Here is a 281-nt window from a genome sequence, read left to right as displayed (position 1 = left end):
CTCTTATTGGTGATGGTCATAGCCTGGCATTTGTGTGGTGTGAATGGCACTTGCCGCTTGTTAGCCCAGGCCTGGATATTGTCCAGATCTTAATGCATTTGAACATGGAATGCTTCAGTATCTGAGGAGTCACGAATGGAGCCGAACATTGTGCAATCATTGGTGAACATCCCCACTTCTGACCTTATGTTGGAGGGAAGGTCATTGATGAAGCAGCTGAAGATGGTAGGGCCGAGGACACTACCCTGAGGAACTCCTGCAGAGATGTCCTGGAGCTGAGA

The sequence above is a fragment of the Rhincodon typus genome, chromosome 45, assembly GCF_021869965.1.
Source record: "Rhincodon typus isolate 14 chromosome 45, sRhiTyp1.1, whole genome shotgun sequence".
In the NCBI taxonomy this organism is placed as follows: Eukaryota; Metazoa; Chordata; class Chondrichthyes; order Orectolobiformes; family Rhincodontidae; genus Rhincodon; species Rhincodon typus.
The sequence above is the reverse complement of the archived record's forward strand: the minus strand, read 5'-3'. Positions refer to the sequence as shown.